This window comes from Triturus cristatus, chromosome 3_1 (genome assembly GCF_964204655.1).
Source record: "Triturus cristatus chromosome 3_1, aTriCri1.1, whole genome shotgun sequence".
Classification (NCBI taxonomy): domain Eukaryota; kingdom Metazoa; phylum Chordata; class Amphibia; order Caudata; family Salamandridae; genus Triturus; species Triturus cristatus.
Genome location: NC_140583.1, coordinates 64,458,554 through 64,486,365, shown reverse-complemented (window position 1 = coordinate 64,486,365; position 27,812 = coordinate 64,458,554).

The following is a 27,812-nucleotide window of genomic DNA, read 5'->3' as shown; positions in this document are numbered from 1 at the left end:
TCTTTGTGTGCTGTACCACTCTGTGAGTGTGTGACACAGTACACAGGCCTCCTCATAGACCCACACCCTGCTCTCTGCGTGCTGTACCACTCTGTGAGTGTGTGGCACGGTACACATGCCTCCTCACAGACCCAAGCCCTGCTTGTCCTCTCTGTGTGCTGTACCACTCTGTGAGTGTGTGACAAGGTACACAGGCCTCCTCACAGACCCACGACCTGCTCTCTGAGTGCTGTACCACTCTGTGAGTGTGTGGCACGGTACACATGCCTCCTCACAGACCCAAGCCCTGCTTGTCCTCTCTGTGTGCTGTACCACTCTGTGAGTGTGTGACACAGTACACAGGCCTCCTCATAGACCCAAACCCTGCTCTCTGCGTGCTGTACCACTCTGTGAGTGTGTAGCACGGTACACATGCCTCCTCACAGACCCAAGCCCTGCTTGTCCTCTCTGTGTGCTGTACCACTCTGTGAGTGTGTGACATGGTACACAGGCCTCCCGATAGACCCAAGCCCTGCTCTCTGCATGCTGTACCACTCTGTGAGTGTGTGGCACAGTACACATGCCTCCTCACAGACCCAAGCCCTGCTTGTCCTCTCTGTGTGCTGTACCACTCTGTGAGTGTGTAACACGGTACACAGGCCTCCTCACTGACCCAAGCTCTGCTTGTCCTCTCTGTGTGCTGTACCACTCTGTGAGTGTGTAACACAGTAAACAGGCCTCCTCACAGACCCATGCCCTGCTTGTCCTCTCTGCGTGCTGCACCACTCTGTGAGTGTGTGGCACAGTACACAGGCCTCCTCATAGACCCAAACCCTGCTCTCTGTGTGCTGTACCACTCTGTGAGTGTGTAACACGGTACACAGGCCTCCTCACAGACCCAAGCCCTGCTTGTCCTCTCTGTGTGCTGTACCAATCTGTGAGTGTGTAACACAGCACACAGGCCTCCTCACAGACCCATGTCCTGCTTGTCCTCTCTGCGTGCTGTACCACTCTGTGAGTGTGTGGCACGGTACACATGCCTCCTCACAGACCCAAGCCCTGCTTGTCCTCTTTGTGTGCTGTACCACTCTGTGAGTGTGTGACACAGTACACAGGCCTCCTCATAGACCCACACCCTGCTCTCTGCGTGCTGTACCACTCTGTGAGTGTGTGGCACGGTACACATGCCTCCTCACAGACCCAAGGCCTGCTTGTCCTCTCTGTGTGCTGTACCACTCTGTGAGTGTGTGACAAGGTACACAGGCCTCCTCACAGACCCACGACCTGCTCTCTGCGTGCTGTACCACTCTGTGAGTGTGTGGCACGGTACACATGCCTCCTCACAGACCCAAGCCCTGCTTGTCCGCTCTGTGTGCTGTACCACTCTGTGAGTGTGTGACACGGTACACAGGCCTCCTCACAGACCCAAGCCCTGCTTGTCCTCTCTGTGTGCTGTACCACTCTGTGAGTGTGTGACACAGTACACAGGCCTCCTCATAGACCCAAACCCTGCTCTCTGCGTGCTGTACCACTCTGTGAGTGTGTGACACAGTACATAGGCCTCCTCATAGACCCAAACCCTGCTCTCTGTGTGCTGTACCACTCTGTGAGTGTGTAACACGGTACACAGGCCTCCTCACAGACCCAAGCCCTGCTTGTCCTCTCTGTGTGCTGTACCACTCTGTGAGTGTGTAATGCAGCACACAGGCCTCCTCACAGACCCATGTCCTGCTTGTCCTCTCTGCGTGCTGTACCACTCTGTGAGTGTGTGACACAGTACACAGGCCTCCTCATAGACGCAAACCCTGCTCTCTGCGTGCTGTACCACTCTGTGAGTGTGTGACACAGTACATAGGCCTCCTCATAGACCCAAACCCTGCTCTCTGCGTGCTGTACCACTCTGTGAGTGTGTGGCACGGTACACATGCCTCCTCACAGACCCAAGGCCTGCTTGTCCTCTCTGTGTGCTGTACCACTCTGTGAGTGTGTGACAAGGTACACAAGCCTCCTCACAGACCCACGACCTGCTCTCTGCGTGCTGTACCACTCTGTGAGTGTGTGACACGGTACACAGGCCTCCTCACAGACCCAAGCCCTGCTTCTCCTCTCTGTGTGCTGTACCACTCTGTGAGTGTGTGACACAGTACACAGGCCTCCTCATAGACCCAAACCCTGCTCTCTGCGTGCTGTACCACTCTGTGAGTGTGTGACACAGTACATAGGTCTCCTCACAGACCCAAACCCTGCTTGTCCTGTCTGTGTGCTGTACCACTCTGTGAGTGTGTGACATGGTACACAGGCCTCCCGATAGACCCAAGTCCTGCTCTCTGCGTGCTGTACCACTCTGTGAGTGTGTGGCACGGTACACATGCCTCCTCACAGACCCAAGCCCTGCTTGTCCTCTCTGCATGCTGTACCACTCTGTGAGTGTGTGGCACAGTACACAGGCCTCCTCATACACCCAAGCCCTGCTCTCTGTGTGCTGTACCACTCTGTGAGTGTGTAACATGGTACACAGGCCTCCTCACAGACCCAAGCCCTGCTTTTCCTCTCTGTGTGCTCTACCACTCTGTGAGTGTGTGACAAGGTACACAGGCCTCCTCACAGACCCACGCCCTGCTCTCTGCGTGCTGTATCACTCTGTGAGTGTGTGGCACGGTGACAGGCCTCCTCACAGACCCAAGCCCTGCTCTCTGTGTGCTGTACCACTCTGTGAGAGTGTGGCACAGTACACAGGCCTCCTCATAGACACAATCCCTGCTTGTCCTCTCTGTGTGCTGTACCACTCTGTGAGTGTGTGACACAGTACACAGGCCTCCAGATAGACCCAAACCCTGCTCTCTGCGTGCTGTACCACTCTGTGAGGGTGTGACACAGTACACAGGCCTCCTCATAGACCCACGCCCTGCTTGTCCTCTCTGTGTGCTGTACCACTCTGTGAGTGTGTGACAAGGTACACAGGCCTCCTCACAGACCCACGCCCTGCTCTCTGCGTGCTGTACCACTCTGTGAGTGTGTGGCACAGTACACAGGTCTCCTCATAGACCCAAGCCCTGCTCTCTGCGTGCTGTACCACTCTGTGAGTGTGTGGCACAGTACACAGGCCTCCTCACAGACCCAAACCCTGCTTGCCCTCTCTGTGTGCTGTACCACTCTGTGAGTGTGTGACATGGTACACAGGCCTCCCGATAGACCCAAGCCCTGCTCTCTGTGTGCTGTACCACTCTGTGAGTGTGTGGCACGGTACACATGCCTCCTCACAGACCCAAGCCCTGCTTGTCCTCTCTGCATGCTGTACCACTCTGTGAGTGTGTGGCACAGTACACAGGCCTCCTCATACACCCAAGCCCTGCTCTCTGTGTGCTGTACCACTCTGTGAGTGTGTAACATGGTACACAGGCCTCCTCACAGACCCAAGCCCTGCTTTTCCTCTCTGTGTGCTCTACCACTCTGTGAGTGTGTGACAAGGTACAAAGGCCTCCTCACAGACCCACGCCCTGCTCTCTGCATGCTGTATCACTCTGAGTGTGTGGCACGGTGACAGGCCTCCTCACAGACCCAAGCCCTGCTCTCTGTGTGCTGTACCACTCTGTGAGAGTGTGGCACAGTACACAGGCCTCCTCATAGACCCAATCCCTGCTTGTCCTCTCTGTGTGCTGTACCACTCTGTGAGTGTGTGAGACGGTACACAGGCCTCCTCATAGAGCCAAGCCCTGCTCTCTGTGTGCTGTACCAATCTGTGAGTGTGTGACATGGTACACAGGCCTCCTCATAGACCCAAGCCCTGCTCTCTGTGTGCTGTACCACTCTGTGAGTGTGTGACACGGTACACAAGCCTCCCGATAGACCCAAGCCCTGCTCTCTGCGTGCTGTACCACACTGTGAATGTGTGGCACGGTACACAGGCCTCCACACAGACCCAAGCCCTGCTTGTCCTCTCTGTGTGCTGTACCACTCTGTGAGTGTGTGGCAAGGTACACAGGCCTCCTCACAGACCCATGCCCTGCTCTCTGCGTGCTGTACCACTCTGTGAGTGTGTGGCACAGTACACAGGCCTCCTCACAGACCCAAGCCCTGCTCTCTGCGTGCTGTACCACTCTGTGAGTGTGTGGCACGGTACACAGGCCTTCTCACTGACCCAAGCCCTGCTTTTCCTCTCTGTGTGCTGTACCACTCTGTGAGTGTGTGACATGGTACACAGGCCTCCCGATAGACCCAAGCCCTGCTCTCTGCATGCTGTACCACTCTGAGTGTGTGGCACAGTACACATGCCTCCTCACAGACCCAAGCCCTGCTTGTCCTCTCTGTGTGCTGTACCACTCTGTGAGTGTGTGGCACAGTACACAGGCCTCCTCATAGACCCAAACCCTGCTCTCTGTGTGCTGTACCACTCTGTGAGTGTGTAACACGGTACACAGGCCTCCTCACCGACCCAAGCCCTGCTTGTCCTCTCTGTGTGCTGTACCACTCTGTGAGTGTGTAACACAGCACACAGGCATCCTCACAGACCCATGTCCTGCTTGTCCTCTCTGCGTGCTGTACCACTCTGTGAGTGTGTGGCACGGTACACATGCCTCCTCACAGACCCAAGCCCTGCTTGTCCTCTTTGTGTGCTGTACCACTCTGTGAGTGTGTGACACAGTACACAGGCCTCCTCATAGACCCACACCCTGCTCTCTGTGTGCTGTACCACTCTGTGAGTGTGTGACAAGGTACACAGGCCTCCTCACAGACCCACGACCTGCTCTCTGAGTGCTGTACCACTCTGTGAGTGAGTGGCACGGTACACATGCCTCCTCACAGACCCAAGCCCTGCTTGTCCTCTCTGTGTGCTGTACCACTCTGTGAGTGTGTGACACGGTACACAGGCCTCCTCACAGACCCAAGCCCTGCTTGTCCTCTCTGTGTGCTGTACCACTCTGTGAGTGTTTGACACAGTACACAGACCTCCTCATAGACCCAAACCCTGCTCTCTGCGTGCTGTACCACTCTGTGAGTGTGTGGCACGGTACACATGCCTCCTCACAGACCCAAGCCCTGCTTGTCCTCTCTGTGTGCTGTACCACTCTGTGAGTGTGTAACACGGTACACAGGCCTCCTCACTGACCCAAGCTCTGCTTGTCCTCTCTGTGTGCTGTACCACTCTGTGAGTGTGTAACACAGTAAACAGGCCTCCTCACAGACCCATGCCCTGCTTGTCCTCTCTGCGTGCTGCACCACTCTGTGAGTGTGTGGCACAGTACACAGGCCTCCTCATAGACCCAAACCCTGCTCTCTGTGTGCTGTACCACTCTGTGAGTGTGTAACACGGTACACAGGCCTCCTCACAGACCCAAGCCCTGCTTGTCCTCTCTGTGTGCTGTACCACTCTGTGAGTGTGTAACACAGCACACAGGCCTCCTCACAGACCCATGTCCTGCTTGTCCTCTCTGCGTGCTGTACCACTCTGTGAGTGTGTGGCACGGTACACATGCCTCCTCACAGACCCAAGCCCTGCTTGTCCTCTTTGTGTGCTGTACCACTCTGTGAGTGTGTGACACAGTACACAGGCCTCCTCATAGAGCCACACCCTGCTCTCTGCGTGCTGTACCACTCTGTGAGTGTGTGGCACGGTACACATGCCTCCTCACAGACCCAAGGCCTGCTTGTCCTCTCTGTGTGCTGTACCACTCTGTGAGTGTGTGACAAGGTACACAGGCCTCCTCACAGACCCACGACCTGCTCTCTGCGTGCTGTACCACTCTGTGAGTGTGTGGCACGGTACACATGCCTCCTCACAGACCCAAGCCCTGCTTGTCCTCTCTGTGTGCTGTACCACTCTGTGAGTGTGTGACACGGTGCACAGGCCTCCTCACAGACCCAAGCCCTGCTTGTCCTCTCTGCATGCTGTACCACTCTGTGAGTGTGTGGCACAGTACACAGGCCTCCTCATACACCCAAGCCCTGCTCTCTGTGTGCTGTACCAGTCTGTGAGTGTGTAACATGGTACACAGGCCTCCTCACAGACCCAAGCCCTGCTTTTCCTCTCTGTGTGCTCTACCACTATGTGAGTGTGTGACAAGGTACACAGGCCTCCTCACAGACCCACGCCCTGCTCTCTGCGTGCTGTATCACTCTGTGAGTGTGTGGCACGGTGACAGGCCTCCTCACAGACCCAAGCCCTGCTCTCTGTGTGCTGTACCACTCTGTGAGTGTGTGACACGGTACACAGGCCTCCTCATAGACCCAAGCCCTGCTCTCTGTGTGCTGTACCAATCTGTGAGTGTGTGACATGGTACACAGGCCTCCTCATAGACCCAAGCCCTGCTCTCTGTGTGCTGTACCACTCTGTGCGTGTGTGACACGGTACACAAGCCTCCCGATAGACCCAAGCCCTGCTCTCTGCGTGCTGTACCACACTGTGAATGTGTGGCACGGTACACAGGCCTCCACACAGACCCAAGCCCTGCTTGTCCTCTCTGTGTGCTGTACCACTCTGTGAGTGTGTGGCAAGGTACACAGGCCTCCTCACAGACCCATGCCCTGCTCTCTGCGTGCTGTACCACTCTGTGAGTGTGTGGCACAGTACACAGGCCTCCTCACAGACCCAAGCCCTGCTCTCTGCGTGCTGTACCACTCTGTGAGTGTGTGGCATGGTACACAGGCCTTCTCACTGACCCAAGCCCTGCTTGTCCTCTCTGTGTGCTGTACCACTCTGTAAGTGTGTGACAAGGTACACAGGCCTCCTCACAGACCCACGCCCTGCTCTCTCCGTGCTGTACCACTCTGTGAGTGTGTGGCACAGTACACAGGCCTCCTCATACACCCAATCCCTGCTCTCTGTGTGCTGTACCACTCTGTGAGTGTGTAACATGGTACACAGGCCTCCTCACAGACCCAAGCCCTGCTTTTCCTCTCTGTGTGCTGTACCACTCTGTGAGTGTGTGACATGGTACACAGGCCTCCCGATAGACCCAAGCCCTGCTCTCTGCATGCTGTACCACTCTGTGAGTGTGTGGCACAGTACACATGCCTCCTCACAGACCCAAGCCCTGCTTGTCCTCTCTGTGTGCTGTACCACTCTGTGAGTGTGTAACACGGTACACAGGCCTCCTCACTGACCCAAGCTCTGCTTGTCCTCTCTGTGTGCTGTACCACTCTGTGAGTGTGTAACACAGTAAACAGGCTGTGAGAAGTTGGCCTGATATGTAGTGCTCACTATTCTAGTGATCACTGTGTATCATTCCAAACGACCCTTATTGATGATTGGTTGTAAGTCAACCTTTTAGACCAGCTATCCTAGTAGCGTGGATACGAGCAGTCTTTAGGCTAAACTCTAGAGGGCGTGTTAAGCCAGCTGTTTACCATCACATATACCCCTTGAACACCAAGTGAAAGGACACCACACAAGTTGTTATGAAAATAAAAGGATATTTATTTATAACAAGACTACCCTGGCTCTTTATGAGTCAGGGAGCTAAGCACACTACAAAACTCTTAGGAAAATACTTCAGTTGCACAATTTACACAAATGCCCGAGGGGCACGAGAAACCATCTACACTAACAGTGAAATGCGAATGGTTAGGGTCTGGAGGTACTGATTCCGGAGTGATCCGATCAGTGGGACTAAACGAAAAAGGAACTGGACACTTGTAGAGCGAACCTGCGATGGAGCACCGAGGTGCTCGAGTTACCTAGCCCGGAGGCTGCGGCTGCGTGAAGTTCGGCAAGATGTCGGGAGTCCTCGTGTAGTCTCAGGAGCCTGAAAGAAGAAGTTGCTGGCAGGCGACCAGCGACGATGTTCGGAGCGATCCAAGCCTGGATCGGTGGTGAAGGAAACCTGAAAGCAGAGGGGACTCAGTTCTCAACCGCTAGCCAGCGATCGTGTGGGTACCAGGGGGGTACCGGCTGAAGTCACCTCGACCAGGTGAGTGGGTGACGCCGGACTCGGCTGTTCCTCGGACCAGGAGGCGCGGCGGCGACCAGGATGGAGGGCGAGCTGTCCCACGAAGGTGTCTGCTGTCGATGATGCTGGGCCCAGGCAGGGGCAGCGGATCTTGGCAGTGGCAACCCAAGCGGGGGAGTCAAGATGGCGTCGGGAGTGGACCAGGAGGGTCCGTGGTACTCCTCTGTTGAAGGGGAGCAAGAGCCAGTCTGGAGCAACCAGACTAGTGATGAAACAATCGTGGTGCGTCGTGAAGAGGGCCACAAGCCGGTCGGCAAGTGGTCGAACAACGCGGTGAACAACAAGGAGCGGAAGGGCCCCCACGCAGATCTCGGGGATGCTGGGGAGGCAGACTTCGATGCTGGAGCTGCTCAGGGTTAGGGCTTCTCAAACCCTAGGTGCACTCACTCGAGGGTCCCTCGGTGGGCGTGCTAGATAAGCGTCGTGCAGGTTCTGAAGATAGCCGGTCCCGCAGGTCTCGTCACACCTACGACTCTCAGCTGGGCTGATGAGGTAGGTAAAAGGTCAGAGATGGCAGGGTACTCGGGTCTCGTCGAGCTGGGCAGTCTTGATCCGTAGGAGAGACTTACAGCAAACCGCAAGCGCTTAGATGGTGCCTGCTGGTGCAGGGTGGCTACTCCTTAGCCACAAGGGAGAGTCTTCAGAAATAGTCAAGAGTTCCTTTCGTGGAAAGTAGTTCGTGATTCGGAGTTATCCGATTATCTGATTATCCAATTTGGGAAGGGGACTCGCTCCTACCTTTATTCTAAGAAAAGGGGCTGGCCCGTGACTAGGTTCTACCTATGGGTGGAGCCAGGAGGGGGGTGGTTACACCCCTATCCTTTGTCCGGCTTCGCGCCAGCTCAGGGGCTGGTGTGCCCCCGAAACTGGTTTGAGCCGGGCTATGCACAGTGAGCACCGGGGTGCCACTGGCAATCACCTTCCTTTCAGCCCTGCCTACCTGGGATACACAAACCCTGTCTGGGATGGTGCTAACACCGCCCTCGACAGGAAACCCTTTGTCCAAGCTCCTTTTGCTGGAAGGTCCCCCAGCAGCAGGAGGTCAGACTTGTGTCTGGTGGCAGCATCCATTTTGTGATGCTGAGGCTTGAGTCAACTTTAACCGGGGTTCAAGGTTACTTCCATGTCGTGTCCCTCTAAAAGGGGGGAATGCTAACCCCGTCGCCGGGGCTGGCGAGGGGTTCGTATTCCCATTCGTATGACACCTTACTCGACATGTGTAGGTGATGCAATGCCAAAGTTAGTGTTGGACCCAGCCTCGTGGCGTGGTCCTTAAACCCCTGGATTGTGCCCGTTCCCCGCCCCGGCCGTCACGGGCCACCCGTCTGAACTGCACCGAGGCCCTTCACCCGGAGCTGCACGTGGTCGCATGCTCCTCATGGCTCCGCCATCTTGTTGGCATCTACGTCACCCCGTACACCAGCCGGCGTGAACCCCGCTCAACCCGGCCTCGACCCCAGCGAAGCCCCGACATCGAGGCACCACGAACTGGCCAGGGGGTGCCGCAGGAACCATTCATCGCCCCCGGCGGAGGACAGTATCGATGGGACCCCCAACTGTCCTCCCCTCTCGAGGTGTGATCGCCCTGCAACTCCCTTGGGCCTGGCGCCTCTCCTGCTGGGCGTCTGGCCACCTCCACCCGGCCACTCCGCCCCCTCGGGCGCAAGGGTCCGGACATCAAAGGGCTCCAGACCTATATCTGGGGCGACCCCACCACAGCTCGGCAGTTGTATCCCGGAGTCCCGAGCCCTGCTGATCGAATCGCGGCTGACCCTACGGAGAAGAACTCTTGTCGGAACCATCACGAGCCCTGCTGACTGCGTCGCGGCTCCATCTTGTGAACCCTTCCTGAACCACCTGGAACATCGGAGCCCTGCTGACGCCGTCGCGGCCCAACCTCGCTGAAACCTCCCTCGGAGCCCTGCTGACGACGTCGCGGCTCGAGCTGAGCAGAAACCATCTTGAGAGCCCTGCTGATTGAATCGCGGCTCTCCACGAACTGTACGCCGGAGCCCTGCTGACGCCGTCGCGGCTCGACCCCTCCGAGATCGGAGGTCCTCCAGCTTGAGGATAAGAACTGGGCCCCAGGTACCCTCGTACCACATTCCTACCAAAGACTGTCCCGCTACCCCTACCCTTCCAAAGAGACATTGAGACTTTTGGTGGATCCCTCGATCCCTTCGTGTAAATATTGAACTCGTAACCTTTTATTGATGATAAAGAATTGCTTGTCTTGAGACAACCTCCTTGAGTCCGGTGTGGTGGTGTTACTGTGCTAGTACGTGATAGGAGAAGGATCTCTCAGGAGACTTCTCGGCAGCGCCCGGCTACTTCGTGCAGTGCGAGGGCCCCCCCTTGGTGGTCTCACCGACTCCTCGGGGTTCGCCTTCCAACATTTTGGTGGCCAGCGACGGGATCCGAGCCGAACGCAGTACGTACCAGCCAGTACCCACTAGCTACCCATCCAAACGAATAGCATCATGAGCAGCCAGGAAAACAACGCGACAATGGAGTTCCAGCCCGAACGGCTGGAAGAATATACGCACAAGGAATTAAAACAGTTCTGCAGAGACAAAGGCATTGCAACCACCAGCCTCGGTACCAAGGAAGAGATGCAGAAAGCTCTGAGGACATGGCTGGAGGCCAGGGCAGGCCCCTCCCAGGAAGAAGGGCCCTTGCCCCTGACGGAGACCACAGCAACCGCACTGACCCCGGCAACCGAAGGACGAAAGAGCCTAGAAACCGGCCTCTCCGAAGAAGAAATACGAGAGCGGGAAAAGGTCCGGAGCCACGAGCTAGAGCTCGCCCGACTGCGACTGGACGGCGAACTCCAGCTGGCAGAAAAGAAACTGGCCCTCGAGCAGCTACGCCTTCAAGAAGAGATAGAAGAGAAGAGACGACACCGGGAGTTGGAGGAAAAGAAGCTCACCCTGGAGCACGAGCGCAGCCTCAAGGAGCTCGAGATCAAGGCCAAGAACGGAGGGACCAACACCCCCAGTACGAGAGACACTCTACCGCCTGCAGAGGCCAAAGTACATATCCCGAAGGAGGTCGTCAAGGAGTATTACAAAAATGACGATATCCAACAATGGTTCAAGGCCTATGAGGTGGCCATGACCTCCCATCGAGTGCCCCGAAAAGACTGGGGCGCAGGCCTGTGGGGGCGATTCCTGAGTGAAGGGCGGGACACGCTGCTCCAGCTACCGGAGGAGGTGATGACCTCCTACGATCACATGAAGGAGGCCCTGCTCACCCGCTACGGGCTAACAGCGGAGATGTACCGCCAGCGGTTCCGAGACTGCAAGAAAATCCCGGGTACCACATGGGTGGAATATGTGGACTTTTTTAGTCGGGCCCTAGAAGGGTGGATCAAAGGCAGCAAAGTAACCACCTACGGGCAGCTGGTCGACCTCATCGTGTGGGAACATCTTTCCAACAATTGCTTCGTGGAGCTGAGACAGCACCTCCTCGACAGCAAAATGACCGACCCGCGGAAACTGGCCGTCGAGGCCGATCGATGGGTCAACTCCCGGGTCCCCCGGAGCTCAATGGGGGAGTACCAGAGGAACCCCAGCGGACCCCCACGCCAGCGCGGTGGGGGGGGAGGGCCGAACAGGAACCGAGACCCTCCCGCTGGGGCCCCCAGGAGCCCCCCTCGAGGGCCACCGCAGCCACATCTCTCCCCGAGCCTAGCACGAAGGGTGGGCCCGGCCCGACCCGGACCACGGCCACCAGTGACCTGCTATGGCTGCCAACAAACCGGACACTTTGCCAGCGACCCGGCCTGCCCTCTGAACCGAAGAAACGGGGCCGGCGGGCCCCCGCCCCGGCAGCTGACAGCCGCCGCCTTGGGGGGAGGAGAAGAGGAAGAAGAGGCCCTCGACCGAGAAAACACTGAGTGGGAGCCGGCAGCCATGTCCCTGGTCTGCCTGGGTAGCCGGGAGATGGTACCCTGCACCCCCATCCCAACCAACACCCAGAAGTACCGGCAGCAGGTCACGGTCAACGGACAACGGGCCGAAGCCCTTCGCGACACCGGCGCCAGTATCACCGCTGTCCGCTGCCACCTGGTGACCCCTGAACAGATTCTCCCGAATGTGCTGTGCCCTGTCCGGACGGCCGACAACAGTGAAAGCCTATGCCAGATGGCCCTGGTCCCCTTCGAGTGGGGAGGGGTGACGGGCCTGCTGAAGGTGACAGTGCGCGACGACGCCCCGGTCGACTGCCTCCTGGGGAACGACTTGGAGAGTTCCCCCTGGGCTCAAGTAGAACGACGAGAGCACCTCCGAATGTTGGGACTGGCTGATTGGGCCTGCGCCATCACCCGGTCCATGACCGCCCCGGCCCCCCGCTCATCCTCGACCTCCGGGACCGGCCGACCCGAGGGGCTCACACCCCCTCCCGCCAGCAGCGAGGAGGAGGCGGACACCGACCCTGGGTCCAGCGAATCCTCCCCCGAAGAGATGACTTCTCCGAGCGCCCTACCAGAGCTGACGCAATGGCAACACGAAGGGGGCCCCACCCGAGAGCAGTTCCAGCAAGAGCAACAGTCCTGTCCCTCTCTCGAAGGGGTCCGGCAGCAGGCGACCGCGCAAGCCAACGGTGACCAGACCGGCACCCACTGGATCTACTGGGCCGAGGGCCTGTTGTACAGTGAACAGAAAGTAGCAGAACTCGGGGCCAGCCGCGTGTTGGTGGTCCCCCTCCGCTTCCGGGAGTTTCTTCTCAACCTGGCCCATGATGTGCCCCTCGCCGGACACTTGGGGCAAGACAAAACGTACAGTCGTCTGGTGACCCACTTCTACTGGCCCCGGATGCGGAGAGATGTGGACAACCACTGCCGGTCCTGCCAGACCTGCCAAGCCAGCGGAAAGACGGGGGGTCGGGTCAAGGCCCCCCTCCAGCCCTTTCCCGCCGTCAGCACCCCGTTTGAACGGGTCGGAATCGACATTGTGGGACCCCTGGACCCTCAAACCGCCCTGGGCCACCGCTTCATCCTGGTCCTCGTGGACCACGCCACCAGGTACCCGGAGGCGGTCCCGCTCAGAACCATAACGGCCCCTGTGGTAGGCCGGGCCTTGATGGGGATCTTCTCCCGAGTGGGATTCCCCAGCGAAGTGGTGAGCGACCGCGGTACGAACTTTATCTCCAGGTACATGCGGTCCCTGTGGCAACAGTGCGGGGTCACATACAAGTTCACGACCCCATATCACCCTCAGGGGAACGGACTGGTTGAGCGATTCAACCGAACATTGAAAGGGATGATCCAGGGCCTAGAAGAACCACTCCGGCGGAAATGGGATGTCCTGCTGCCCTGCCTCCTGTTCGCCTATCGGGAGGTCCCGCAGAAATCCCTGGGGTTCAGCCCGTTTGAACTATTGTATGGACACCCGGTCCGCGGACCGCTCAGTCTGGTCAAGGAGGGCTGGGAGATGAAGCCCCGAGGCGGCCCTCCTGACGTCTACCGATACCTCCTGACCCTCCGAAACCAGACCCGCAAGTTCCGAGCCCTTGCCGAAGCCAACCTCGAGGCCAGCCAGGAGGACATGAAGCGGTGGTACGATCGCAACACTTCTACAGTAGAATTCGAGCCAGGTCAGAAAGTATGGGTCATGGCCCCGGTCAAACCCGGCGCCCTCCAGGACAAGTGGACCGGGCCCTTCAAGGTGGTGGAGAAGAAAAGTCCCGTCACCTACTTGGTCGATCTGGAGTCCCCCCGGAACCCCCTCCGGGTCCTACATGCTAACAGGCTAAAACCCCACTTCGCCCGGACCGAACTGAGCCTGCTGCTGGCGACCGACGAGGGGGGCGAGGACGACTCCGAGCCCCTGCCCGACCTCTTGCAAGCCAACATTCACGATGGATCGATCGAGGGGGTCCAACTCGCCTCGTCCCTGACCCCGGAACAGCGCAACGACTGCCAGCGATTACTGCGGGACTACGCAGCCCTCTTCTCTCTCACCCCGGGGGTGACCCACTGGTGCGTCCACGACGTCGACACCGGGGAGAACCCCCCCATACGACACAGAGCCTACCGGGTGCCTGACCGAGTGCGGGCCTGCATCCAGGCCGAAGTAGCGAAGATGCTGGCCCTGGGGGTCATCGAGCCTTCCGACAGCCCGTGGGCCAGCCCTGTCGTCCTGGTGCCCAAGGCCGCAGCTCCCGGCCACCCCCCGGAGTTGCGATTCTGCGTGGACTACCGAGCCCTGAATGTAGTAACCAAGACGGACGCACACCCGATACCCCGGGCCGACGAACTCATCGACCGCCTAGGGGCCGCTCGCTACCTGAGCACGCTGGACCTCACCGCCGGGTACTGGCAAATCCAGCTCACCCCCGGCGCCCAAGAAAGATCCGCCTTTTCGACTCCGGATGGGCATTACCACTTTCGGGTGATGCCCTTCGGAATGAAGAACGCCCCGGCCACCTTCCAGCGACTGGTGAACCAAGTTTTGGCCGGGCTTGAGGCCTTCAGCGCGGCCTACTTAGATGACATTGCCGTGTACAGCAACCACTGGGCCGAGCACCTCCTCCACCTAAAGGCCGTCCTGGCCGCCCTCCAGCGGGCCGGGCTCACAATCAAGGCCAGCAAATGCCAAATCGGCCACGGATCCGTGACCTACCTGGGCCATCAAGTGGGGAGCGGGCAGGTGGCCCCCCCTCCAAGCAAAGATAGAGGCCATCCAGACCTGGGAACCCCCCACTACCCAGACCGCTGTCCGGGCCTTCCTGGGCCTCACCGGATACTACCGACGGTTTATCCGGGACTATGGGAGCATTGTCGGCCCCCTCACAGAGTTAACGTCCAAAAAGCAGCCCAAGAAGGTACACTGGACACCCCGCTGCCAAACAGCCTTCGACACCCTCAAAACGGCCATGTGTACTGCTCCGGTGCTGCAGGCCCCGGACTACCAGAAGGAGTTCGTGGTACAGACGGACGCCTCCGAGTATGGGATCGGGGCCGTTCTCTCCCAAACTGACGAAAAGGGGCTCGACCGACCAGTGGCCTTCATCAGCCGGCGACTACTGCCCCGGGAGCAACGCTGGAGCACTATTGAGCGCGAGGCCTTCGCTGTGGTGTGGGCCCTCAAGAAGCTCCGGCCCTACCTCTTTGGCGCCCACTTCCGGGTCCAGACCGACCACCGGCCCTTGCAATGGTTAATGCGAATGCGGGGCGAGAACCCCAAACTGCTGCGATGGTCCATCTCGCTACAAGGGATGGACTTTGACGTCGAACACCGGCCCGGCAATGACCACGCCAACGCCGACGGCCTGTCCCGCTTCTTCCGCCTTGACGAGGAGAATCCCCAAGGAGATGGGTGACTCTCCATGCCTTCGGCTGGGGGGGACGCCTGTTGGACCCAGCCTCGTGGCGTGGTCCTTAAACCCCTGGATTGTGCCCGTTCCCCGCCCCGGCCGTCACGGGCCACCCGTCTGAACTGCACCGAGGCCCTTCACCCGGAGCTGCACGTGGTCGCATGCTCCTCATGGCTCCGCCATCTTGTTGGCATCTACGTCACCCCGTACACCAGCCGGCGTGAACCCCGCTCAACCCGGCCTCGACCCCAGCGAAGCCCCGACATCGAGGCACCACGAACTGGCCAGGGGGTGCCGCAGGAACCATTCATCGCCCCCGGCGGAGGACAGTATCGATGGGACCCCCAACTGTCCTCCCCTCTCGAGGTGTGATCGCCCTGCAACTCCCTTGGGCCTGGCGCCTCTCCTGCTGGGCGTCTGGCCACCTCCACCCGGCCACTCCGCCCCCTCGGGCGCAAGGGTCCGGACATCAAAGGGCTCCAGACCTATATCTGGGGCGACCCCACCACAGCTCGGCAGTTGTATCCCGGAGTCCCGAGCCCTGCTGATCGAATCGCGGCTGACCCTACGGAGAAGAACTCTTGTCGGAACCATCACGAGCCCTGCTGACTGCGTCGCGGCTCCATCTTGTGAACCCTTCCTGAACCACCTGGAACATCGGAGCCCTGCTGACGCCGTCGCGGCCCAACCTCGCTGAAACCTCCCTCGGAGCCCTGCTGACGACGTCGCGGCTCGAGCTGAGCAGAAACCATCTTGAGAGCCCTGCTGATTGAATCGCGGCTCTCCACGAACTGTACGCCGGAGCCCTGCTGACGCCGTCGCGGCTCGACCCCTCCGAGATCGGAGGTCCTCCAGCTTGAGGATAAGAACTGGGCCCCAGGTACCCTCGTACCACATTCCTACCAAAGACTGTCCCGCTACCCCTACCCTTCCAAAGAGACATTGAGACTTTTGGTGGATCCCTCGATCCCTTCGTGTAAATATTGAACTCGTAACCTTTTATTGATGATAAAGAATTGCTTGTCTTGAGACAACCTCCTTGAGTCCGGTGTGGTGGTGTTACTGTGCTAGTACGTGATAGGAGAAGGATCTCTCAGGAGACTTCTCGGCAGCGCCCGGCTACTTCGTGCAGTGCGAGGGCCCCCCCTTGGTGGTCTCACCGACTCCTCGGGGTTCGCCTTCCAACAGTTAGCAAATAACCGCAAGGATTATAATGCATTAAAAGTAGTTGGCCCGCGTCACCATGGAACGGCTATTAGGACTTGGTTCCGCAAGCCGCCGACGGGCTCAGCTCGCGCCAGAGCACCGTCCCACATGATTCCCTGCACTCTGCCTTCAGGATTGATAAGGCCTGCTATAGGAGTGACTGATAGGAATCCATGTGTCCATTTTAGGGTTTTTAGGTGTAGGAATACTACACCTACAGCAACGGGTGATTACACCACGTGGCCCCAGCTGTCGTGCAGCCAGTTGTGTCAGATTTGGGCGGCCATTCCAGGGGTGGCATAATACATGCTTCAGCCCCTGGTAGGCCCTGGGTACACCGATGCCCTGGATACCTGTGGTATGCTGAGACAGGGACTGACAAGGCGGCCCAGTTCTAATTAGTGGATGCACCTAATGTACATGTGTGTTAATTTCGAGAGAGAACAGCTAGGCTGTGGGTCTGATTGGCAGGCCCACAGCCGGAGAAAGTCGTAAACCAATGAAGCAAAAGCAAAAAATCTGGGTGATCATAGGATTGCAGACCCTACTCTCCTACATGACCCCCCCCCAAACTTTGGGACAATAAGCTAACCTTGACCAGGTGAGTCTTCTTGCTCTAAGTGGAAATACCTGGAGAGCCCATCTGCATTGCCATGATCAGTGCCAGGTCTATGCTCCACTGTGAAGTCCATCCCCTGTAGGGAAATGGACCACCTAAGTAGTTTGGGGTTTTCACCCTTCATTTGATTTAGCCACAAGAGGGGCTTATGGTCGGTCTGAATCTTGAAGTGAGTGCCAAACAAGTATGGCCTCAACTTCTTCAGGGCCCAAACCACAGCAAAGGCCTCCCTCTCAATAGCTGACCAATTCTTCTCTCTGGGGGTCAGCCTCCTGCTAATAAAAGCTATGGGCTGGTCATGACCATCAAAATTCAGTTGCGATAGAACAGCTCCTACACCCAGCTCCGAAGCGTCTGTTTGGACAATAAATGGTTTGGAGTAGTCTGGACTCTTTAGGATAGGTGCTGTGCACATGGCCTGCTTTAGGTCATCGAATGCCTTCTGACAGCTTGCTGTCCACTGAACTTTTTTTGGCATCTTTTTACTTGTCAGGTCGTTTAGCGGGGTCACAATGGATCCATAATTTCTGACAAATTTCCGGTAATAACCAGTCAGGCCCAAGAAAGCTCGAACCTGAGTCTGGGTGGTTGGAGGAGCCCAGTCCTGGATGGCCTGTATTTTGCTCTCCAATGGTTGAACCTGGCCTCCACCTACAAGGTGGCCCAGGTATACAACCTGTGTCTGCCCTATCTGGCACTTGGTGGCCTTGATAGTGAGGCCTGCCTTCTGCAGGGCCTCTAACACTTTCCTCAGGTGGACCAGGTGATCCTCCCAGGTGGAGCTAAAGACAGCGATATCGTCCAGATACGCCGCACAGAAGTCGTCCAACCCAGTGAGAACTCGATTCACCAGCCTTTGGAAGGTGGCAGGTGCATTTTTCAAACCAAAGGGCATTACCACGAACTGATAATGCCCACCCGGGGTAGAAAATGCTGTTTTGGGCTTGGCCTCCTCAGCTAACCTGATTTGCCAATACCCAGCTGTCAGGTCAAACGTACTTAAGTAGTTGGCCGAGGCCAACCGGTCGATAAGTTCGTCTGCTCTTGGTATCGGGTGGGCGTCGGTCTTAGTGACCGCATTGAGACCTCTGTAGTCCACGCAAAACCTCATCTCTTTCTTACCGCCCTGGGTGTGAGGTTTCGGCACGAGCACTACGGGACTAGCCCAGGGGCTGTCCGAGGGTTCAATGACTCCCAGCTCCAACATTTTCTGCACCTCTGTCTTGATGCAGTCTCTGACATGATCAGGTTGCCGATAGATTTTACTCTTTACGGGCAGACTGTCCCCAGTGTCGACCTCGTGGGTACACCACTTGGTCTGACTGGGTGTCAGAGAGAACATATGTCGAAAGGATTGAAGAACCTGTTTACAATCCTCTTGTTGATGTCCAGAGAGGCTGCCACAAAAGACAACACCATCTACTGATCCATCGTCAGGGTTCTGAGAGAGCAGGTCTGGGAGAGGGTCACTCCCCTCCTCCTGTCCCTCATCTGTGGCCATGAGCAAGCCCATGCCCTCCCTGTCGACATATGCCTTGAGCCTGTTTACATGGAGCACCCTGTGGGGGCTCCGGGGAGTTCCCAGGTCTACCAAGTAGGTGACCTCTCCCTTTTGCTCAATGATCGTGTGGGGCCCAGACCATTTGTCTTTGAGTGCTGCTGGGGCCACTGGCTCCAGCACCCACACCTTCTGTCCAGGCTGGTACACAGTCAGGACAGCCTTTTGGTCGTGCCAAGCTTTCTGTAATTCTTGGCTCGCCTCCAGGTTTTTAGACGCCTTTTCCATGTACTCCGCCATCCGCGAGCGGAGACCGAGCACATAGTCCACAATGTTTGATGCCGGCTTTCTGAGAGGTCTCTCCCATCCTTCCTTTACCAAACAAAGGGGTCCCCTTACAGGATGTCCGAACAGAAGCTCAAAAGGGTTGTAGCCAACCCCCTTCTGCGGGACCTCTCTGTAGGCGAACAAGAGGCAGGGTATCAGGACATCCCATCTCCGCCGAAGCTTTTCAGGTAGCCCGTGAATCATCCCTTTTAGGGTCCTGTTGAATCTCTCAACAAGCCCATTGCATTGTGGGTGATAGGGTGTGGTGAACTTGTAGTTGACACCACATTCCTTCCACATAGCAGTCAGATATCCCGACATGAAGTTTGCACCTCTGTCTGAGACGACCTCCTTAGGGAAGCCCACTCTGGAGAACACTCCAAGTAGGGCCCGTGCCACCACAGGTGCCGTAGTGGTCCTAAGGGGAATAGCTTCAGGATACCTGGTGGCGTGGTCCACCACCACCAGTATAAACTTGTGCCCTGATGCTGTCTGGGGTTCCATTGGTCCGACAATGTCGATCCCCACTCGTTCAAAGGGTACCCCCACCACTGGTAGTGGTATGAGGGGGGCCTTTGTCGTGCCACCTGACTTACCACTGGCTTGGCAAGTGACACAGGAGCGGCAAAACTCCTTCGTATCTTCGGACATGTGGGGCCAGTGAAAGTGTGGAACAATTCTGTCCCAAGTCTTATTCTGGCCTAAGTGACCTGCAAGGGGAATCTCGTGGGCCAAGGTGAGAAGGAAACCTCTCAGAGACAAGGGGATGACCAGCCTCCTGGTCGCACCAGGTTTGGGGTCTCTTGCCTCAGAGTACAGGAGTCCATCGTCCCAGTACACTTTGTGGGTACCTGTGGCGTTCCCTGCAGCCTCAGCAGCGGCCTGCTGTCTGAGGGGTTCAAGTGAGGGGCAGTCTAACTGTGCCTTCCCCAGGTCTTCCCTGGAGGGTCCCCCTGAGCCCAGAAACTCAACCTGACCAGGTTCAAGCTCTTGCGGCTCAGTTTCCCTCAGTTCTTTAAGGTCAGCCTCCTCGGAGACTTGATCCACGACCTGGGGCAAGGGGGAAGGCGAAGCCTTACCCTTACTGCTCCTTTTCTTGGAAGGTGTCTGGTCCGTTCTTCCAGGATCCAGCACCTGTTCAGTGGGGCATCTTTTGGCCTGTGACCTGGTCACAGCAAGGACATGTGCTGGCAAACCTAACATTTCCATGTGAGTCCTCTGCTCCACTTCTGACCATTGTGACGTTTCCAAATCATTGCCCAACAGACATTCTACGGGGAGGTCGGAACTAACCACAACCTTTTTCGGGCCACTTACCCCTCCCCAGGAGAAATCAACAACTGCCATACTGTGATTGGTAGTGACGTTGCTGGCATTGGTCACTAGGTAACTGGTACCTAGCATGATCTGTCCAGGGTCCACGAAGTTAGGCGTCACCATGGTGACACTGGCACACGTGTCCCTGTAGGCCTGAGCCACTCTTCCATTTATCAAAGGTGTCTGCCTGTATTTGCCCAAAGTATTGGGACTGGCATCAGGGGACATATCCATATCCCCTGTACAGACAAGGACGGCCTGAGTGAGCGTGCCGACTAAGTCGTCACTCCCCTCGGTTCCCAAGGTTAACCCAACTAATGCCTTGGGAGGCGCACTACCACTGCTGACTGTACTAGGGGGCGCAGGTGCCTTAGGGGCTGCAGTGGTAGGAGTTTGCCCTCCTTTCTTGGTGCACTCACTAAACCAGTGAGTCTTACTTTTACAGTATTGGCACCACCTTTTTGACTGGCCTTCTTGAGTCTTCTTCTTCTGTGAAGCCTGACCCCCACCCTCTTTGGTTTGTTGGGGACCTGTCGAAGACTTCTGGTCATTTTGTTCGTTCTTGTTACCCTTTTGGTCTGCTTTCTTCTGACCACCCTGGTTCTGATTCTGGTTCTGCTTGACCCTTGTTCTGACCCATCTGTCTGCCTTCTTTCCCAATTCTTGGGGAGAGGTCAGATCCGAGTCGACAAGGTGCTGATGCAACAATTGGTTCTGACAGTTGTTTAAAATCTGTTCTCGCATGATAAGATTGTACAATCCTGTGTAATCAGTAACCTTGCTACCCAGCAACCAGCCTTCCAAAGCCTTAGTGGCACAATCGACAAAGTCAGCCCAATCCTGAGACTGAATTTTCTGGGTGTCCCGGAACAGCACCCGGTACTGTTCCGTGGTTAAGCCGAACCCATCAATCAGTGTGTTCTTCAGGACTTGGTAGTTGTTAGCATCCTCAGCTCTTGTAGTGAGGAGCTTGTCCCTTCCTTTACCTTCAAAGGAAAGCCACAGTATAGCTGCCCACTGACTTGGGGGGACGCACTGGACAGTGCAGGCCCTCTCCAAGGCAGTTATCCACTTGTGGATGTCGTCCCCTTGTTTAAAGGGGGGCACTATTTTACTCAGGTGTCTAGTGTCTATACCCCTGTCTTTCTCTCTATTGAGAATGCTGCCACCAGTGGGATCAAACCCACTTAATTTCTGCTCTCGGGCTAAGGCAAGTCTTTCTTTGGCGAGGGCAAGTTCTTCCCGCTCGATCCTCAGATTGACCTCCCGCATCTTCGCTTCATGCTCCCTCCTCTGAGGGGAAGTCATTCCTCTCTGAGAAGGTGCCTGAGAGACATGTGTATGAACCGATCTGCCAGAGCCTCTGGAGAGAGACCTAGCTCGTCCGTTCCCAAGGTTAAGCCTGCTTGAGCGTGGGCCCGGGGCTCCCCCAGTTCCGTTCTCATGCCTGCTTAAGTTGGTCCTTGTAAGCCTGCCGACTACCACTGGACCTTTGTCTGCCTCGTCTCCCGATAACTCGTCCTCGTCCTCCTCCTCTGTGTGGAGGTCGAGGTCTGGGTCACCGAGGGTTCCCTCTAAGGGCGGCATGTTCCCATCTGCACTGGGGGGACCTGTGTTAGAGGACCTCCTAGCATCGTACGCCTCTAAGAGACCTATCAGAATTGCGATGGTAGGGTTAGAACCCTGGTTTAGCTTCCTGGAGGCACACAGTTGTCGCATCTCCTTGAAGCTAAGGGTTGCATATCGTGACACGACCTGTGGAGGGTCACTGACCACTAAGGGAGTCTGCGAAGACTCTCCGTGGATCGACATGCTTTTCTAGTGAGGTGTAAGTGTTGCACCTACCTACACTATGGGTTTACCTACTGATCCCTTGCTAAGAGTTGTAGTCAGGGTGTGCTAAGCCCTGTTACACTACAACAGCCGGTTCAGTAGAACTCGGAGTATTCTAAGTTAAGTTATATGTACCTGGGTACTTATGTGATCTTTCACTGCGATATTCTTAGGATACGTGTGTGGTAAAACAACAGCAAGCTCAAATCCCAACCGCTGCTCACCAATGTGAGAAGTTGGCCTGATATGTAGTGCTCACTATTCTAGTGATCACTGTGTATCATTCCAAACGACCCTTATTGATGATTGGTTGTAAGTCAACCTTTTAGACCAGCTATCCTAGTAGCGTGGATACGAGCAGTCTTTAGGCTAAACTCTAGAGGGCGTGTTAAGCCAGCTGTTTACCATCACATATACCCCTTGAACACCAAGTGAAAGGACACCACACAAGTTGTTATGAAAATAAAAGGATATTTATTTATAACAAGACTACCCTGGCTCTTTATGAGTCAGGGAGCTAAGCACACTACAAAACTCTTAGGAAAATACTTCAGTTGCACAATTTACACAAATGCCCGAGGGGCACGAGAAACCATCTACACTAACAGTGAAATGCGAATGGTTAGGGTCTGGAGGTACTGATTCCGGAGTGATCCGATCAGTGGGACTAAACGAAAAAGGAACTGGACACTTGTAGAGCGAACCTGCGATGGAGCACCGAGGTGCTCGAGTTACCTAGCCCGGAGGCTGCGGCTGCGTGAAGTTCGGCAAGATGTCGGGAGTCCTCGTGTAGTCTCAGGAGCCTGAAAGAAGAAGTTGCTGGCAGGCGACCAGCGACGATGTTCGGAGCGATCCAAGCCTGGATCGGTGGTGAAGGAAACCTGAAAGCAGAGGGGACTCAGTTCTCAACCGCTAGCCAGCGATCGTGTGGGTACCAGGGGGGTACCGGCTGAAGTCACCTCGACCAGGTGAGTGGGTGACGCCGGACTCGGCTGTTCCTCGGACCAGGAGGCGCGGCGGCGACCAGGATGGAGGGCGAGCTGTCCCACGAAGGTGTCTGCTGTCGATGATGCTGGGCCCAGGCAGGGGCAGCGGATCTTGGCAGTGGCAACCCAAGCGGGGGAGTCAAGATGGCGTCGGGAGTGGACCAGGAGGGTCCGTGGTACTCCTCTGTTGAAGGGGAGCAAGAGCCAGTCTGGAGCAACCAGACTAGTGATGAAACAATCGTGGTGCGTCGTGAAGAGGGCCACAAGCCGGTCGGCAAGTGGTCGAACAACGCGGTGAACAACAAGGAGCGGAAGGGCCCCCACGCAGATCTCGGGGATGCTGGGGAGGCAGACTTCGATGCTGGAGCTGCTCAGGGTTAGGGCTTCTCAAACCCTAGGTGCACTCACTCGAGGGTCCCTCGGTGGGCGTGCTAGATAAGCGTCGTGCAGGTTCTGAAGATAGCCGGTCCCGCAGGTCTCGTCACACCTACGACTCTCAGCTGGGCTGATGAGGTAGGTAAAAGGTCAGAGATGGCAGGGTACTCGGGTCTCGTCGAGCTGGGCAGTCTTGATCCGTAGGAGAGACTTACAGCAAACCGCAAGCGCTTAGATGGTGCCTGCTGGTGCAGGGTGGCTACTCCTTAGCCACAAGGGAGAGTCTTCAGAAATAGTCAAGAGTTCCTTTCGTGGAAAGTAGTTCGTGATTCGGAGTTATCCGATTATCTGATTATCCAATTTGGGAAGGGGACTCGCTCCTACCTTTATTCTAAGAAAAGGGGCTGGCCCGTGACTAGGTTCTACCTATGGGTGGAGCCAGGAGGGGGGTGGTTACACCCCTATCCTTTGTCCGGCTTCGCGCCAGCTCAGGGGCTGGTGTGCCCCCGAAACTGGTTTGAGCCGGGCTATGCACAGTGAGCACCGGGGTGCCACTGGCAATCACCTTCCTTTCAGCCCTGCCTACCTGGGATACACAAACCCTGTCTGGGATGGTGCTAACACCGCCCTCGACAGGAAACCCTTTGTCCAAGCTCCTTTTGCTGGAAGGTCCCCCAGCAGCAGGAGGTCAGACTTGTGTCTGGTGGCAGCATCCATTTTGTGATGCTGAGGCTTGAGTCAACTTTAACCGGGGTTCAAGGTTACTTCCATGTCGTGTCCCTCTAAAAGGGGGGAATGCTAACCCCGTCGCCGGGGCTGGCGAGGGGTTCGTATTCCCATTCGTATGACACCTTACTCGACATGTGTAGGTGATGCAATGCCAAAGTTAGCAAATAACCGCAAGGATTATAATGCATTAAAAGTAGTTGGCCCGCGTCACCATGGAACGGCTATTAGGACTTGGTTCCGCAAGCCGCCGACGGGCTCAGCTCGCGCCAGAGCACCGTCCCACATGATTCCCTGCACTCTGCCTTCAGGATTGATAAGGCCTGCTATAGGAGTGACTGATAGGAATCCATGTGTCCATTTTAGGGTTTTTAGGTGTAGGAATACTACACCTACAGCAACGGGTGATTACACCACGTGGCCCCAGCTGTCGTGCAGCCAGTTGTGTCAGATTTGGGCGGCCATTCCAGGGGTGGCATAATACATGCTTCAGCCCCTGGTAGGCCCTGGGTACACCGATGCCCTGGATACCTGTGGTATGCTGAGACAGGGACTGACAAGGCGGCCCAGTTCTAATTAGTGGATGCACCTAATGTACATGTGTGTTAATTTCGAGAGAGAACAGCTAGGCTGTGGGTCTGATTGGCAGGCCCACAGCCGGAGAAAGTCGTAAACCAATGAAGCAAAAGCAAAAAATCTGGGTGATCATAGGATTGCAGACCCTACTCTCCTACACAGGCCTCCTCACAGACCCATGCCCTGCTTGTCCTCTCTGCGTGCTGTACCACTCTGTGAGTGTGTGGCACAGTACACAGGCCTCCTCATAGACCCAAACCCTACTCTCTGTGTGCTGTACCACTCTGTGAGTGTTTAACACGGTACACAGGCCTCCTCACCGACCCAAGCCCTGCTTGTCCTCTCTGTGTGCTGTACCACTCTGTGAGTGTGTAACACAGCACACAGGCCTCCTCACAGACCCATGTCCTGCTTGTCCTCTCTGCGTGCTGTACCACTCTGTGAGTGTGTGGCACGGTACACATGCCTCCTCACAGACCCAAGCCCTGCTTGTCCTCTTTGTGTGCTGTACCACTCTGTGAGTGTGTGACACAGTACACAGGCCTCCTCATAGACCCACACCCTGCTCTCTGTGTGCTGTACCACTCTGTGAGTGTGTGACAAGGTACACAGGCCTCCTCACAGACCCACGACCTGCTCTCTGAGTGCTGTACCACTCTGTGAGTGAGTGGCACGGTACACATGCCTCCTCACAGACCCAAGCCCTGCTTGTCCTCTCTGTGTACTGTACCACTCTGTGAGTGTGTGACACGGTACACAGGCCTCCTCACAGACCCAAGCCCTGCTTGTCCTCTCTGTGTGCTGTACCACTCTGTGAGTGTTTGACACAGTACACAGGCCTCCTCATAGACCCAAACCCTGCTCTCTGCGTGCTGTACCACTCTGTGAGTGTGTGGCACGGTACACATGCCTCCTCACAGACCCAAGCCCTGCTTGTCCTCTCTGTGTGCTGTACCACTCTGTGAGTGTGTAACACGGTACACAGGCCTCCTCACTGACCCAAGCTCTGCTTGTCCTCTCTGTGTGCTGTACCACTCTGTGAGAGTGTAACACAGTAAACAGGCCTCCTCACAGACCCGTGCCCTGCTTGTCCTCTCTGCGTGCTGCACCACTCTGTGAGTGTGTGGCACAGTACACAGGCCTCCTCATAGACCCAAACCCTGCTCTCTGTGTGCTGTACCACTCTGTGAGTGTGTAACACGGTACACAGGCCTCCTCACAGACCCAAGCCCTGCTTGTCCTCTCTGTGTGCTGTACCACTCTGTGAGTGTGTAACACAGCACACAGGCCTCCTCATAGACCCATGTCCTGCTTGTCCTCTCTGCGTGCTGTACCACTCTGTGAGTGTGTGGCACGGTACACATGCCTCCTCACAGACCCAAGCCCTGCTTGTCCTCTTTGTGTGCTGTACCACTCTGTGAGTGTGTGACACAGTACACAGGCCTCCTCATAGACCCACACCCTGCTCTCTGCGTGCTGTACCACTCTGTGAGTGTGTAGCACGGTACACATGCCTCCTCACAGACCCAAGGCCTGCTTGTCCTCTCTGTGTGCTGTACCACTCTGTGAGTGTGTGACAAGGTACACAGGCCTCCTCACAGACCCACGACCTGCTCTCTGCGTGCTGTACCACTCTGTGAGTGTGTGGCACGGTACACATGCCTCCTCACAGACCCAAGCCCTGCTTGTCCTCTCTGTGTGCTGTACCACTCTGTGAGTGTGTGACACGGTGCACAGGCCTCCTCACAGACCCAAGCCCTGCTTGTCCTCTCTGTGTGCTGTACCACTCTGTGAGTGTGTGACACAGTACACAGGCCTCCTCATAGACCCAAACCCTGCTCTCTGCGTGCTGTACCACTCTGTGAGTGTGTGACACAGTACATAGGCCTCCTCATAGACCCAAGCCCTGCTCTCTGTGTGCTGTACCACTCTGTGAGTGTGTGGCATGGTACACAGGCCTCCTCACAGACCCAAGCCCTGCTTGTCCTCTCTGTGTGCTGTACCACTCTGTGAGTGTGTGACAAGGTACACAGGCCTCCTCACAGACCCACGCAATGCTCTCTGCGTGCTGTACCACTCTATGAGTGTGTGGCACGGTACACAGGCCTCCTCACAGACCCAAGCCCTGCTCTCTGCGTGCTGTACCACTCTGTGAGTGTGTGACACAGTACATAGGCCTCCTCATACACCCAAACCCTGCTCTCTGCATGCTCTACCACTCTGTGAGTGTGTGACACAGTACATAGGCCTCCTCATAGACCCAAACCCTGCTCTCTGCGTGCTCTACCACTCTGTGAGTGTGTGACAAGGTGCACAGGCCTCCTCACAGACCCACGCCCTGCTCTCTGCGTGCTGTACGACTCTGTGAGAGTGTGACACGGTACACATGCCTCCTCATAGACCCAAGCCCTGCTTGTCCTCTCTGTGTGCTGTACCACTCTGTGAGTGTGTGACACAGTACACAGGCCTCCCGATAGACCCACGCCCTGCTCTCTGCGTGCTGTACCACTCTGTGAGAGTGTGACACGGTACACATGCCTCCTCATAGACCCAAGCCCTGCTTGTCCTCTCTGTGTGCTGTACCACTCTGTGAGTGTGTGACACGGTACACAGGCCTCCTCACAGACCCAAGCCCTGCTTGTCCTCTCTGTGTGCTGTACCACTCTGTGAGTGTGTGACACAGTACACAGGCCTCCTCATAGACCCAAACCCTGCTCTCTGCGTGCTGTACCACTCTGTGAGAGTGTGACACAGTACACATGCCTCCTCATAGACCCAAGCCCTGCTTGTCCTCTCTGTGTGCTGTACCACTCTGTGAGTGTGTGACACAGTACACAGGCCTCCCGATAGACCCACGCCCTGCTCTCTGCGTGCTGTACCACTCTGTGAGAGTGTGACACGGTACACATGCCTCCTCATAGACCCAAGCCCTGCTTGTCCTCTCTGTGTGCTGTACCACTCTGTGAGTGTGTGACACGGCACACAGGCCTTCTCAGAGACCCAAGCCCTGCTTGTCCTCTCTGTGTGCTGTACCACTCTGTGAGTGTGTGACACAGTACACAGGCCTCCTCATAGACCCAAACCCTGCTCTCTGCGTGCTGTGCCAC